The 14,097-nt window shown below is 37.5% G+C and overlaps 2 long non-coding RNA genes across 6 annotated transcripts in view; both read left to right on the forward strand.

Moving 5' to 3' along the window:
* Positions 1-11,184, forward strand: part of LOC129785396 (uncharacterized) — a 322,564-nt gene extending 311,380 nt beyond the window's left edge. For all 5 annotated transcript variants that reach the window (XR_008749444.1, XR_008749442.1, XR_008749443.1 and 2 more), the window contains 2 exons: positions 5,159-5,224; positions 11,158-11,184. This is a non-coding gene — a long non-coding RNA (uncharacterized LOC129785396). The remainder of the gene's footprint in view (positions 1-5,158; positions 5,225-11,157) is intronic.
* A 1,083-nt stretch (positions 11,185-12,267) lies between these two features.
* LOC129785395 (uncharacterized) overlaps positions 12,268-14,097 on the forward strand; it is a 51,856-nt gene continuing 50,026 nt past the window's right edge. The window contains exon 1 of the long non-coding RNA XR_008749438.1: positions 12,268-12,309. This is a non-coding gene — a long non-coding RNA (uncharacterized LOC129785395). The remainder of the gene's footprint in view (positions 12,310-14,097) is intronic.

Here is a 14,097-nt window from a genome sequence, read left to right on the forward strand (position 1 = left end):
GTGTGGAGAGGAGGGGGCTCAGAGGGGACCTTATTGCTCTCTACACCTACCTGACAGGTGTAGCGAGGCGGGGGTCGGTCTCTTCTCCCAAGTAACAAGTGACAGGACAAGAGGAAATGGCCTCGAGTTGTGCCAGGGGAGGTTTAAGTTGGATATTAGGAAACAATCACTGGAAGGGTGTTGAAGCATTGGAACAGGCTGCCCAGGGAAGTGGTTGAGTCACAGTCCCTGGCGGTATTTAAAAGACCTGTAGATGTGGCACTTGGGGACATGGTTTTGTGGTGGACTTGGCAGTGCTGGGTTAATGGTTGGACTTGATGATCTTGGTCTTTTCCAACCTAAATGATTCTATGATTCTGTTTTCTTATGAAAAATGGTGAGACCAAAGCAGAAAGAGGCCTCAGGAGTTGACCACAGTCCTCTAGAAAAACTGTGACAGAGTGAAAAATACAGCTGAAGTTCGCAGGGTGTCTTGCTTAATGTTTTAACTGCTGCAGTCAACACTGCCCTCTCTCTCTGAAATGCACCTAGAAGCCTCAGGCTGCAGTACAGCCTGCAGTGTCAATAAGTACTGACAAAGTTAATTTTTCTCTTGTAAGATATAAAGGATGAGATAGAGGAATCTATAGCAGGCAAGGTGAGCTTCAGCCTAGAAAACACAGTGGGAAAGTGCGAAGTGGGATTTATTTAAGTACTCCATCCTCACAGACGCTGTTGTGATTGTGAGAAAAGATGATGGCAGTGAACCAGAGGTGGAACTCTGCTTTGGTGACAGGGAATGTAGAATGACCATTAAAGCTACACTGCTTTTTTAAGCCTGACTTGTCATACAGTAGAGAGCCAGGAAGCATAAACATAGGCATGCGTAAGTCCACCTCTCAGGGCGCGTGGATCTCCCCATGCATTTGGTAGCATATTACTGCAGCAGAGTGCCTGAACAGGCTGGCTGCAAGGAGGCTTCAAGCTGAGAGGGCATGTCAGGTTTCCAGAAGATGCCTGTGTTATGTTTTGCGCTTTCCTGACTGCTGCAGTGTGGAAGCAGCATAAGGACATTGTGAAGAGCCTCAGAAAAGCTGATGTTGACAGGTAAGTGGAGAAGATTGAGGAAAGAAAGCATGATTTGTGTTAAAGTCATGGAGACAGAGCTGCTGACATCCCCTGGCAGTGGTGAGAATGTAATGCTACCCTGTGGCTGCAAGTAATTAAAAAGCAGCTTGATGGTGTTAGAATTGGCCTGGTGTAGAATCAGCATAAAAATTAGGAGCTGCAAAACTTTCAAGGAACGGGAATCTGATTAATAAGGGGGGCAATTAAAAATATGAATGTCTGATTGGCTGAGAATTTTGAGAAGATCCCAGATGAGCCGTTCCAGTCAGCGTTCCAATGGGCATGCACCTCCTCCTTGCAGTCAGCTGACGTGTTGTTGCCCCATGCCCAGCCTGCATCTGACCTTAAAGCATGGACACTCTGATGATAAAGCAAGGAGTACTACTTAGATAAAGCCTGGGATGAACTCTATAGAACTCACAAAGATAAATCTTATCCAGTAAAACAGTGCAGCTTGTTTGGTCACTCTAGTAAAGAAAATCAAAATTATGTTCCAGTTCTTCAAGGAACTCTGAATTTAAAACTGTGAAATGGAAAAAGAAAAAAACTATGAATAAAATCAAAGAGAAAAACATAAAGGTCGCATGTAGTGTCAAAGACAAGATGAAGGGGCACTAAACTAATAGCAAACCGGCTTACTATGAGACAGAATAATAACCTCAGCAGCTTCAGGGTTCAGTTATCTGACCCATTCCTTCCCCTAAAGCTAAAAGGCAGGTATCTTGGGGAGAGTGGTAGTAATATTTAAATAATTTCAGTAGTTATATCAGAAGGAAGCTGAAATAATGAAGGATTCATTAAGTCAGGATTCAGAATCCGTGGTCTCAGAAACAGGGGAGGAGCAGCTGCAGAAGGAAGATACAGTATTAACGTTGTAAGTCTCGGTGCACATGTATGTGATACAAAGAATCTGTATCACTTTATCTCTGACAAAGCATTTGCCGCCACTGTTACCTCCATCCTCTTCACTGCATCACAGTATGCCTAAGGCCATAGGAGTGAGATGAGACATAATGTGGAGTTACACAACGCAAATAAAGGTGAGGGTGCCACAAAGAACATTTATTATAAGTGATAGTGTGTATGAGTGAAAGAGCAGATGTCTTCAACTGATAGGAAAAAATATTCTTCAAACTTTGCGCAGCAGAGAGAGAAATCATGGATTCAATCAGAATGGCACTGTACCAGACCACTTTTATAGGCTCTTTCCAGAGCAGAATCACATATGGAAACAATTTTTGATAATGTGCTGTAAAATACATTCCAGAGAATAATCCCATGCTGGCAGAGATTGAACTAGACAGTTTAATAAACCTTCCATCCCTAATTTCTCTCTGCCTATGATTCTTTAAGCTGAAGCCACATAATTTTATGTTCTCTATAGCTTTGGAGTCATCCAATATCTTCTGATTTACAGCTTGACCTGTGTATAACAAACTCCAGGTGGCTCGAGGAAGAAAGACACCTAATCATAACAGCAGGTTTCAGATATGACATTGCCAACTCCAGACCCTCATTTAATTTATTTATTTATTTGGTTTGTCTGTGGAATGAAATACACTGATAAGAAATATCTGTAGTGGCAAGCCTCCCCTAGAGCCTTTATTAAATCTTCATATTAAGAAAGTGCAGAGCAGTAAAAGTGGTATAAAACTATGAGAAAAGATACACAGAAATGAGATTAAAAAGGTTTGGATGATGCCATCCTCATTTCTTAAGTGTGAGCATTGGGAAGAGGTGGTATCATATGATCAAATGAGCTGTATGTTCTGTAGCTAGCAAGGACAGTGGACACTGTGCAGGCTTTGATGGGCAATGGGTAACTTTTGGAGGTCTGCAGTATTTCACATGATGTGGATCCAGAGAGGACAACCCATTTCTCCAGAGCACCTCTGAATTTCTCATCTGTATCAGGAACTCTTGGCAAGCTGAATCTTTGACAAAAAAAGTCTGATACCTGAAGCCCCAGCTTGGGAGTAGCTATTCTGGAAAGGTGAAGTGTTTTGTCTCATCTCAGCTAAAGACAGATATCTAAATCTTAAAATGAGAAGAATCACCTTCTGAAGGTACTACTCTCTGTTGACTTTTCTAGTCTCACAAAATGGAGAGACACAGGCACTTCCAGAGGATAGTTTAATCCACATGTCTGTCATAAAAAGAATGACTTCAGATAATTGAGAGTAAGACTTAGCCTTCACAATTTAGTAGATTAAGTTTGATGGGATTAATTTCAACCAACAACCGGAATACTTCCAAATTTTTCCTGCAAAAACAATAGGCGTTTAAGAAGGCTGAAGTCTGTAACAAAGTTGTGCTAGGCTTTCAAAGCTTTGACAGCCTACATTCTTACCAGTGCAAGCATAAGAAAAATTGTAAAACTGCTAGAAACATTTAGAAAAAACTTTGAAATATACTTTGATCTATGCAAGAATACTGTTTGGTGAAGATGCTTTTCAACAAGAAGCTGTCAGGTAAGACTATTGACTGTTTTGTTAATGAACAACACAATCAAAGGAATTCATGTAAAATGTTAACAAGTGAACTAATTAGAAATGGAGATCTATGCAATTATAATGAAGTCATACCAGAAGCACCAAGAGAAATGCTCCCCCCACCACCACCACCAAACTGTATTCGCTGAATTCTATACTTTCCAAATGATAGTTTTAGTAAGCAAAGAAGGGTCTGAATTACCTTTAGTAAAAAAATTATACCCAGAGTTTTCAGGGGTGGGGGTGGGGGGGGAGAAGGAGGAAGAATAAGAAACCAAATAATATATTTGTAATAATTCTGAATGTGGTGTAATTTTCTGGGTATAGTGGGGATTTAAATAGTGTGGGAAATTATTATGAATCAGTAAATCATAACTGATTATAAATCAACTTTCATTCCAGATATAATCTCAGGTTGTGGAAGAGCTCTTGTTTTAAATAACTAGAAGTTTAGGTTTTATATTCAAGACATGATCGTATCACCTAGGATGCTACCAGGAAGTCTGTTTCGCTATAAATATGTGAAATTCGGGCATGGCAGTGTTGGTTCCTCATGAAGTAAATACACAAAAAGCGACTGGATGTATGGTCCAGGTTGATTTTTCTATCAGAAAAAGCTTGCTAGGTCTGTCTTAATAATACAGTTGAACCCAAATCTGGATTTTTTAAACATATCTATGATAGGCTTAATCCTGTGAAATACAGAATGCCCAAACTGTACTTTAACAAAGCAATGAACAGGGTTTTTTAAGGCTGTGTTTAGATCTGGAACATTCATAAATATCATCATTATGGGGGCTGACAGCAGTGACTGCCCAAACCAACCTCCCAGAGGTGTGTGTGCAATGGTGTGGGAAGTCCGTATTCAATGTCCTGTGATTTTGGATCACTTAAAGTTAAAATTCATTATAAAGGACTAAATGTATAGTCAAGAAAGCAAGCCAGCTTATCCAGCTGGCTTAACAGCATCGATTGAAACCTTGGTATAGGCAATACTTGGACTGACGTTTGCCAAGTAGAGACTGCATGTCAACTACTGATGCCAGAAATGTGTTTGCAATAACTTTTGTGATACAACCAAAAATGGAAATAGAGAGTTTGCATTAAAATGGGTTTGAAAATATTTTTAGAACCGTGTTTATTGCTAAACTTATCCTAGGAATATACACAACGTCAACTCCAGTCTTACTAGAGAAACCACATGTTAGCCTAGGCTGGGGGAGCTCCACCTCATCCCAGCAGAAGGGACTTAATGGTGCTGCATGGTCTTACCTTTGTTTGATAGTCTGGAACAGTGCTCAAGAAGATGAATTAGTAGTAGAAAAACTTGGTGTGCATGCATTTGCCTTCAGCTGGACCAATATGCAATTGCCACATGGAATACTGCAGGCTCCAGAGGCCTTCAGTGCCTGAACCTGACCTGGTGAGCTACTCTTAGAAATGTCTCAGACAAGGATCAATATTATTCATTGAAAGGAACACTACTTCATATGTGTGACATTCATGTTACAATGGTGAAGAAAGTCTGTGATTTATATTTCCTTTTTCCAAAATAACAGGTCAGAATTTGAAGCCACATCTCAGAATCAAGTACAAGTTCGATGATGAGGTAGCAAATGAAAAAGGTAATTGATTTGCAAATTGTGTATTTACCTTGAACACAGTGCAATGGTCCAACTGTGCTGTAGACTTGACTTTGTTCAAGGTAATTTGATATTGATCAGCCTTCAGCTGTAATGCTACAACAATCAAACTTATTAGTTGTAAAGCTACACAGATATGGTTTTTCAGGCATATTATTTCTATGAGAAATCATCACATCACAGAGAAACAAAGCAGACTGGCAAAAGCATATTTATCATGTTTAGTTTTTCTTTCTCCCTTCTGATGTATTTGTATTGAGCTTTATTTTTAACATTTGAAATGGCTGAGAAATGTATCATTATTTCAGTCATTCTGTGAACATTGTTTTTTCTTTTTCAATTCTCTTAAATGCATTAATAATGTAAACAACTCAAACCGGACATCTCAAAAAGAGGTAATACCCAACTTGTTCCTTTTGAATTCGATTATCTACTTCAACCCATCTCTTAAATCCACTAAGTTCTCAATTCAATGAAGACTTTTCTCACTTATTTTAATGAAGAGATTGTTTAGACCCTGCCAAAATTCTTATTTATAAAGGAGACACGTTAGTCTGGCTTCTCGTAATTCACTATGTTATAGTGCTGGAAACTGTGTCTGCTTCCAGTGTAGCAGCATAGCTTTTCTGTGGCTTACCAGCTCTACATACCATTTGCAGCTGAGCAATCCAGTGACTATATAAGCTGATACATAAACTTGTATATGTAATTCTATTGCTTCTGCTGTGACCATAAGATTGATCCAAGGTGTATTGAGATCTAGAAAATTTTTAGGTCTTTTGACTATTCTAACTTACGTTTTGTTTCTACAACCAGGCACATTTTGAAAGGTATTTTATTTATTGAAGAGGTATGAATGTCTTATCTATGCTATCTCTTTTTCTGTATCTTCAACACCTTAATTTTAAAACTTATTTTTCTTGAAAAGCAAAGTTTTCATTCTGTCTTTAATTTGGAAATAGCTGTTCTCAAGAGTCATGCAATAAAACTTGGGTAGTGATTTACCTTAATACTAAAATGAATTTAGAATTATTTTCTTCACTCTTGTGTTCAATATATAAGTAATCAGTATGTTTGCTTTAAATGGTCCATTTTCAGTGAGTATTGCAGCAGCATTCAAAATTCATCAAGATATGGACATATGTTACTCAGCCAAATAATCACCAGTCTTTTTTAGGCAATTAATGGCATTAAATCTTCACATATTGGATTCTGACTAACAGACTCTTGGGCAAGCTTCTTATACAAAGAATATAAAACATATTAATTAATAAATCCAAGTGCAAACTCGTTATCTTAAGACTACGTGGCAGAAGCATGAAAACAGTTACTTTTTTCCCCTTAGGATGACAACTTCATAATTATAAACAGAGCTTGGGAAGATACGCTTAGGAGGCACTTCTTTCAGATGAGCTAATTAAGAATGTTCTGTCTATTTTCATGTGTGCCAAAGTGAACAGTACTATTAGGGCAGAAGCAAATGGATAATTTTTAAGTCCTGTTCGCAGTTTGTTCAAGTAGTTATGTTTCATTTCAAAACAGTAGTTCAAACTCAGCTTGGACACATTTTATTCAGTATAATTTTAGAAGATAATAAAAACACAAACAACTCCTGCGGGCAAGTCAGATCACCTAAAAAAGGAATTCAGATATCCTCTTCAAATTAAAAGCACTGAGTTAGAAAAAATAGAAACTATAACAGAGTCAGTTAAATGCTTAATGAAAGATTTAGAAACCACGGTATTCAGAGGATTCTTGTCCACTATTCAGGAGCAAAATCTTGAGTGTTTTTTCTCTGGTGCATTTACAGTTGCTGCAGCATCATGTCTTTTGTTATTAAATATCCATGTACCTATCAAAACAAATCCCTTTGGGTACATTGGTACTTCATATTGTGATGATGCTTTGCCATCTAACAAGATTTGATTGGTATCAGTGAAATGACCTCAGCAGTAATCTCTGCTGATGTATTCATCTGTTCAGGAGCTGAAAATATACCCATGCAAATGTTTCTGCTGAGAATAATATTTTTTTAATTCTATCTTGTGAGCAATAATATTAATGATAAAGTAGTATAGCTGCAGGTCTAGCTTTAAGCATGTAAAATTTTACAGCAGCCTTTTTCATTGTAATATTATGGGTCAAACTGCCATTGTTGCAGGGCAAATGCAACAGTGCACACTACATGCCTCCTTACTCCTTCTATGAATGAGGTAAGAATCAAGTGAGCTTTTTTAATCGGGAAAACACCTCTAGCTGAATTGGCAGAGTATATTGTATTATATGTATATCATGCATTACAGACAGAAATCAATGCACTCGATCACTCTACGGAATGTGTCAAAAACCTGTGTGGGAAGTTATACCATGAGTAGATACATTGCTTTACTTTTGCTTAATATAACAACATTAATTTACTCATTCTCGTGTTATTATCCAAAGGCATGGCAGTCAGGCATGGAGTGACCCTTTAGAAAACATCATTTGAAATTAGCCAGTTTTCCTAGTGGAGAAAAGGATGAAGTTTCATTATTTTGAATTCAATATCCACAATTCTACTTTGCTCATGGTATTTCTAAGCATTTTTTTTTCTATTGGGAAAGAAAGCATTTTGACTGGCTTGAAGGTTTTTTTATGTACTTTTTATAACTTAATTAGAAATAAACTGCTTCGTGATCTCTGTTACTTGATGTAAGTCTATTTTTTTTACAGTCCATCTTGATTACAGGAAATAGAAATGTCTTGCTGGCAAGACAGTAAAAATACTTTTGCAGTCATTTAGTAGCTGTAGAAAATAGCTTATCTGAATCAGGATCTTGAAAGTTAAGCAAAGAAATTTGGCTGGTTTTTGTTCTGAGACAAGCTGCTGTTGAGCAGTGTGGATGCTAATGAGATTTCTGTCTTGCTCCTTGTCCCTCCGTCTGTCCCTCAGCGTGTGAGTGTTGGTGTATTTCCCCCTGCTTTTGAACTGATTGACTAGTTTAAACTGAAGTCTCACAGATATTTGTGGAAGTCATTACTACAAATTTCATGAAAACAGCCAGGTGGAAGAGGGAAATTTAGTGTACTCACTCAAAGGTACGCTGTGTTTTAGGGGAGGCAAAGGCACTTTTACCTCTATTCAATGGAAAAACAACCAGTCACATTGTTATTTGGATCAGATATGAATGACAGAGTCAGGTAAATTCTACAAATTCTCTTCCCATGCAGTTCTTCCAGAATCACAGCTGGCCTTGGATGAAATTCACTGTAAAGTGTCAAGGCTGCTATTCTGATTGCAACTCTTATTTAATAAGGACATTTTCCTGGGGCTTCCTTGGCTTCCAGCAAAATTCCACGAACACTCCTTAGGAGAAAAAGCTTACTACTTGTGCTTAGTAAAAATGGGAATTTTGTCTGCTAGGTACTATCCCTTGTTTTCCTGTGATTCACAAGCCTAATAAAACAAAATGTCAAGAGATGAAATGGAAGTTGTAGTGCAGTCAAGTTTTCAATACATTAATAGCCAAGGACTTGTGCAAGAAATCATCCAGGATCATGAAAAAAGAAAAGAACAGTATGGTGGTAAATCACATACATATAAGAGAGGTACTATTTCAACCTGAGAAATGCTAGTCTCTCCTTGAGCAAAACAACTTATTGCACAGTGAAGGAGGTTTTACATCACTTCATGTTGCACATGTTTCCTCTTCGCTTAGTTCAACAGTTGCACTGAGTAGGAATTTTGTTGTCAAGATGGCACATAAGCCTTAGCAGAAGGCTGGGGACCTAAATATTTTTATACGTCCGACAACATAAAACTGAAGTGACTTAACTAGAAAAAGTCAGATCAGAACAGATTCCCGCATAGGGCAGCCTACTTAAAATTTAGTGCAATTGAGAGAGAGTAATTCATATTATTTTAGTTGTACTTGTCTAACCCCGATACCCGAGTACAACAAAACTTTGGGTTGTTTTTTTTTCAGGCTTTTGTATATTTCTTGGGAAAGGGTTGAGGTAAACCAAAGGTGACTATGAGAAGAGAATATCCAGCTGAGCAGGGAGGAGTCAGAATCTGAATTTCTTGTTTCACTGAAAAGAAAAAATAAAATTCAACATTTAAAATAAAGATAAATATATAAACGTTCTATTTTTTTTCCCAATAAAGAAAAAGTGATTCCATGCTATATCCAGTGAGCTAGCAACCTGGAGACCTCAAGAATCAAGGCTTCAGCTGAATTTCCTGAAACTGTAGGTGTTTGTGAGAGAGCTACAAAGAAAGTGAGTGAACTTGGAGAAAACGAACCATTCTTACTGAGTCTTGCTATGGAGCAGAGGTAGTCATGGGACTGGTAGTTGTGAGTCAGAGCGTGGTGACAGAGCTTACATATGAGATGAGACACCAGGTTTTTCCCAACGTTATCACAGTTGCTGTGCCCCTGCCTGGGTTATTAAGATACCAAGAAACTTCCTTGTTAGTGCTAGGCACTAACCATATGATATAAAGCTTTCCAATCAATTAAAGCTGAAATAAGAAGACTACAGAGCATTCTGATGTGGACTGCAACATGTAATACAGATTTATTTGGGCTGAGCTGGTTGACAACAAACTTAAAGTTGACCATAAACATTGTTGGTTGTGTGTGCTAGTTCCCATTGTGCAGAAAATAGTTATCCTCATGGTCAGCTATGCAGCTGATTAATGAAATGTTAGGTACTGGTTGTAAAAAGTTGAGCACTGGCAACCTCCACCTGAAGCTTTCTCTAAGCATTTTTTCATGTTCCAACTTCTTAATGAAATTTTTTTTGTATTTCTGCTGTGCTCAAACTAAATGTCAGAAGCTGATCCCTACTTCTCAAACTTTAACCCAATTCCTTGAAATATGTGTAGATATGGAAAGAAGTACTATAGATCTGTTAAGGCTTGACACCAAATTAAAAGAAGCAATTTGCTCATCTACACCACCTGACACATTCTGACTTCATCCATTCTGAGGGTAAGAAGTGACAAAGGAAATCCATTAGTCACAATGTCACGTGAGCCCAAAATAATGGAAAAAAAACCCCAATTTTTTAAAAATAGAAAGGTAATTTGTTCTCTGCTGGGTATTTTTATACTCCTTGACAGAACCATGTTAAAGGTCTGAGGAAAAGGGTTCCTGGAAATGGGAAAGGTCATCTTCTGTGCATTTTATTTACATCCATCATGAACCAACTTAGGCTTCTGCTGAAGGGCTCTATGTTCAGGCTTGATTGCCTTTTAAAACTGAAGCTATTTTACTCCCTTCTTCTTTACTTATGGTTCATCTGAAGATGCAAAGTCTGTGACAAAGAGCAGGTAAGGAGACAAAATGGATGGTGAAAAGGTAGGAGAGTATAGACAAAGTAGATAGGCTGAAATATTGCAGAAAATGAGCACCTACTTCCTAGACACTTTATCCAGCATCCAGAGCTACTAACATTATTAATGTGTAAAGAGAATGTAGAAATATCTTCTCATGTCTTTAAGAGCATACACTCTTTAGTTACTCAAAGTACTACTGCTAAGTGAGGGAACACTGTAAAAAATATTTTTCTCTTCTCATGTAATACTGTGGAGTTGGATTTTGTTTTTTTAACCTGTGTAACAGTGCATATCAAATAGTGAACCCAAAATGAATGAGCCAATAGTTCATTTCAAAAATTTAAGGCAAATACTATCAACAGCTTTTGCCCTTCAAAGTGGTTACAGTTTCATTAGTAAAAATACATGGTTATTAGTAGATGTGTTACTAAAAATTGTCTTAGGTCTGCTATGAAGTTGGAGAGGAATGGTTTACCTGTTTCACCACAAACTCCTTGATCTGTTTTTTCTATTCACTGTTTAATGTCATGCTTATTTGAATTTTGTTTCAATAACAGCACATTAATTTTCTGGGTTTTTTTATGTTTTGCAGGTTGAAGAATACATAGCAATGGTCTCTACCTTTAAGGCTTGTGTTTGGTTTTTTTCCTAAACAAGAGTAACCTGATACTGTCTCTTTCCTACAGCCAGGTTGATTTGTGATAGTCCGTAATGACAGAAATCCAGCATCTTTGACCATATGTAGGGTCTGAGATATAGCCCACTGAAGCTATTAAAATGTAACTGGCTTGAGTGATTCTTTTCCTACCGAGGTCATGAGAGAAACTCCAGTGGAATGGGACTAGGTAGGACTTGCGTATCAGAATCATTGGAGAACACCATATAATTGTAAATATAGCAATAGCTCCATAGTACAAATGTGGATTCAAGTTCCAGAGGGTAAAAAACCCACCCAAATACACAACAAATAACTAACCTTTTAACTGTTTCTGTGAATTCCAACTAGAGGAAAACAAATTATGTTTGCTTTTATAGATAATATCAAAAAACTACATGGAGAGAAAATTTCATGTGGTAATAAAGATAGACAACAAAGAAAACATTCTTGTTTTAGGAAGGTGTCCTTTTACTTAATCCTTGAATGGAAAAACACTTTATATTATTTTTTCATTGGAACATTATAATAATAATTTTGAAACTAGTTGGTTCAGGAGGTATTTCATGTCATAGATTATTAAATGATAGAAGGTGTAACCAAGAAATTTAGCTAGCAGCATGCTTGATAGAATGAGAAATGTTTGTTCAGACTCCGATTTATGGTTGTTTGTTTTATTATTTTGCCCTCAGGAAGGAGCTTAAATGTTTAATTCTGCAGCTTTTCTGATATTATACAACGCACACATTAAAGCATAAGGCAACTTTGCCTGGTTTATGCTAGCATTTTTAATTAAATGCTTTTTTTTTTCTTTTCTTTGCAAACTGAAATTTAAACCCCCAAAAAGTCATCAGCAGGAGATTTTAACTGCACAACATTCTTTTGAGTTTGAGTCAAAAGTTCCTATTGGTTTCACTGGAGGAGGATCACGTCTGTCTTTTTATCTAAAGTGTGTTTTAATTTGTTGAGGTTTTCTACCTAAGTTTGTGATCTAGTTGCTTAGCTAAGCCCTTGCAGATACTAATTAATCATCTTCACAACATTGTCAGTGAGAAGATGATTTGGCTGGAACAAGGCACATCAGAAACAGTAAGTAACTTTGTGTATCTGGTGCTGTCTTCAGTGTTGTATGAATGACACTTCCTATACCCTAGCCAAATGCCTGTGCCACAGATCTGTTGTTCTGTCTTGATATGCTACCAGGTCATCTATCAGTACACTAACAGAAGGAATACAACTCGATGAAAGTTTAAATTCAGTGGACCAAACTGGGTTTGGACTGGCTTTGTATTGTGTTGTATTTTGCAGACTGTAATGCAGTCTGCTTATAGGGCCCAGTTTCAGCAAGCCATCTCCAATGGCAGGATTGTGAACTGCTTCTCCTATCACAGGGTGTGGACCAAGGAGGCCTTTTAGTTGTCCCTTTCTCTCTCTACCTTGGTTCGCACAAGCCAAACCACACTTCTACCAAATACAAGAATAGGACATTAGCTGAGTATCTTCATATGATATTTTAATGGGCACCCAAGGGCCCCTGAAATTCCCTTTTTTCAGAATATGAACTTGAAAATGTAGCTGCAAGCAGAGTAGGAGCATGTCTAGGATTTCCCATCGCACATGCACACACAGGCATTTCTGCATGCCTAGAGTCATTACATCTGCTTCATTTATGTTTGATTGCATGTGAAGTGTGCGTTCAGTAAAAAGCTTACTAGATTGTATTTTGAATCATGTCACGTCCATTGTTTGGTCAAACTAGAATATAGAATGTATAGAATATAGACAGTGTAGAATGAAATTCTTGCTCTTTGTTTAACTTGGAACTCCTAAGTGTATGCCTGCTGTATTAAAAACATAGCTGTAAAAATTCAAGCTAGGTGAAATAATTCAGGCAAACAAAACCCAAGCCAGAGACAATAATTTAGAAGCAATATACTTTTTCATGAGTATTCTAGGAGCTGAAATGGAAAATACTGACTCATTCCCCAGAAACATGAGCCTAATTCTTACCACATTCCTAACGTAATTGTGCAGACTCACCAGTTCAGCTGTTTCAGACACGCAGCTAAATGTGTAGGCACGGGTTTGTCTTGTTTTATTCAGTCTGATATGAGCTGAGAGCTGACTTGTTTGAGATTGGACTTCTACTGAATGTGAACCTTGCCCTCCAGATTTTGTAATTCCGGGATTTTCAAAAAGCTTTCTACTGGTCATGAACTCTGTAGTTCTACCACCCATTAATGTAAAATGTTTGCATCATTATTTCTAGATGAATGATTCTCTTGTTAAAAAGTAATAGCAGGGAAAAAAAAGTTTAAGAGATTTCAGAAGAAAAGCAATAACCTGGATCCCTCTAGAGGCCATTCGTGTAATATTTGATAGGGAAAAAGAATTTAACTTGCCTTCCAATTCCCTGTCTACAAATAAAGGAAGCTTATCTATCTCATGTTGTTGCTTATTATCTTGCAAGCATGCTTCTGTTGGGTGGTGAAAGCTGCATAATTGTTGTAGTTTCTCTCCCTTGAACCAGTTCATGCTTAGAGCTGAGTAATGCAGCAGGAGTTTCTGTACGCATTAATTCAGTCTTAAATCAATTCCTACATGCATGTTTCCTTGAAGATTGTTTTTAGAAAGTGTGTGGTTTATGTCAGATGCTAATCACGGCACACAAAAGATAGGCTTCCATTTGTAGTAGTGTTGCCAAGGATCTAATTAAAATGGCCAAACAAAAGAGATACTATTACTTTCCCATCTCTGTGCATTTTTAAGCAAATGTCTGTGTGGGCCTAATTATGATCTCAAGTATAGTGACAATACTCCTAAGCATGTATGAAAAGTCAAAACTTAAATACCTGTAAAAGGCAAGACAGGCCATCA

The sequence above is a fragment of the Falco peregrinus genome, chromosome 12, assembly GCF_023634155.1.
Source record: "Falco peregrinus isolate bFalPer1 chromosome 12, bFalPer1.pri, whole genome shotgun sequence".
Classification (NCBI taxonomy): Eukaryota; Metazoa; Chordata; class Aves; order Falconiformes; family Falconidae; genus Falco; species Falco peregrinus.